Consider the following 2,322-nt stretch of genomic DNA (forward strand, 5'->3'; position numbering starts at 1 on the left):
GGGCTATCTAAAAATTTAGATCCTTATCTCACAATTATTATTCTGAGTATAGCATGAGTGTCTGTTTCACGTGTCTCTCCTGAGATGTATTCATTGTTTATTTTTTTAATCACTACATTTACCGACCAAAAAAAAGAGAAGAGAAAGAATCTTCGGTTATTTTAATTTGCATATTTTAAATTTATAACATTGAAATGTTTTTTGTTTGTTGACAATTTTTATTTCTAGTTCTATGCAACGTGACATCCTTTTTTTTTTTTTTCTCGTATTGGGGTTTTTCTCATAGATTTTTTGTCACTGTTTATTTTGAAAAATCAAATATAATAACATTTTGTTTATCATGTTGGTTGAAAATATATTCCCCAGTTTGCCTTTTAATTTGGTGTATGTAGTTGGCTTGTTGCACAGAAGTTAAAAAAAATATGTTATCAAATTTATCAGTTTTCCGCGTCAGCGTCTTCTGTGGCGTCCTCCGCTGCCTTCGGAGTCCTCACAGCCTTCAGAGCCCGGACTGGAGCGCGGCCTCGCGAGTCACGGAGATGAAGGCCGTGTGCGTCCTGAAGGGCCAGGGCCCGGTGGAGGGCACCATCCACTTCATGCAGAAGGGAAGTGGGCCTGTTGTGGTGTCAGGAACCATTACAGGATTGACTGAAGGCGAGCATGGATTCCACGTCCATCAATTTGGAGATAATACCCAAGGCTGTACCAGTGCAGGTCCTCACTTTAATCCTCTATCCAAAAAACAGGGTGGGCCAAAAGATCAAGAGAGGCATGTTGGAGACCTGGGCAATGTGACTGCTGGCAAGGATGGTGTGGCCACCATGTCCTTGAAGAGTCTCTGATCGCACTCTTAGGAGACCATTGCATCCTTGGCCGCACAATGGTGGTCCACGAGAAACAAGATGACTTGGGCTAAGGTGGCAATGAAGAAAGTACACAGACAGGAAACGCCGGGAGTCGTTTGGCTTGTGGTGTCATTGGGATCGCCAAGTAAATATTCCCTAGGATGTGATCTGAGTCCTAGTAGCTCCTATATTATCTTGCTAGTTGTAGAAATTTAACTTAGTCAACATTAAACACTGTAACCTTAAAAGTGTAATTTGTATGACTTTTTAATTGCTTTAAGTACCTGTAATGAGAACTGATTTATGATCACTTGGAAGATCTGTGTAATTTTATAAAACTCCTATTCAGTTAAAATGTCTGTTTCAATGATCTCTGTATTTTGCCAAGCTTAATAATCATATATGGGTATTAAACTCAATTGTCTGAATTTCTTCGATTCTCATTCAAGCCTGCAATAAATACACCATATGGCACTGAATTTTGAAAAAAAAAAAATTATCAGTTTTCTCTGTTCCTCAGTACCTTTAAACTTGAAAAGTCCTATCACATACAAAGATGCTGGTAAATATTTACATGCATTTTCTAAAGTGTTTATGATCTGATCTTTTTATAACTAAGGTTTCAGTGAGATTAAAAATCTAATATGTTTACATGTATTCTTTAAGTAAGATCAATCTCTCAACTGGAAAGTTTTTTTTATGTCTCCCTACTATGTGCCAAATATTTTGTGTATGTTTTCATTGACTCTACCTGAAATGCTTGTAGATGGGCACAATTATTTTCCCTTTATAAGACATGCAGTTCAAGATCAGAGATGTCAAACACAAGCTTGTCCACAATAGTACAGCTAGCGAACAGAGGAAGTGGACTTGAGCCCAGTGGGACTGACCATAGGATGGAGAAGAAAATGTATAGACATTACACAGCACATGCATGATTTTTGTTAAAATTGCTTGTACCGAGTCATCCAAGCAGAAAGGATGACGGTGTCCACGATCAGTCCATCTGAACCTTAACCTGCTGGGCTTTTCCACATCAGTACCCACATCTCCCTGGAATCCGGAAATGGCAGCTGACCCCAGAAATAACTGAAGGTCTAGGGACTCCCATTTGTCCTTGAACATTTATCCACCAGTGGCTTCAAGGTTCCCACAAGCAAAAGTCATAACAACCAAAAAGCAAGGGGGGAAAAAAATCCCAAATGCTAAGAGTACAATAAGTCATCAGAAAAAGATACTTTTCTGAACTGAACTGGTTACTACATCTTCTGGTTCAAAATAGGTAGGGTCCCTCCCTGCCCTGCTTTCCTCTCTTCCCTCCTCGGCTGGATCTCCTGGAACTTGCTCCTTCATTGCATATGACGAACTGCCGGGAGCCTTTTAGGTTTGTTCTGATCCCTGAAGGCACTTTTCTCTGGTTCCCAGAGTATTCACCTTTGGCTTCAAGCTGTGGCGCACTGTTCTGACAAGGCCCTAC

General features: G+C 40.1%; 1 pseudogene; it reads left to right on the forward strand.

The window, feature by feature from the left end:
• Window positions 1-435: 435 nt before the first annotated feature.
• LOC102742955 (superoxide dismutase [Cu-Zn] pseudogene) lies at window positions 436-1,264 on the forward strand (annotated as a pseudogene).
• The last annotated feature ends 1,058 nt before the right edge of the window (window positions 1,265-2,322 follow it).

This window comes from Leptonychotes weddellii, chromosome 8, assembly GCF_054177405.1.
Source record: "Leptonychotes weddellii isolate Sample4059 chromosome 8, ASM5417740v2, whole genome shotgun sequence".
In the NCBI taxonomy this organism is placed as follows: domain Eukaryota; kingdom Metazoa; phylum Chordata; class Mammalia; order Carnivora; family Phocidae; genus Leptonychotes; species Leptonychotes weddellii.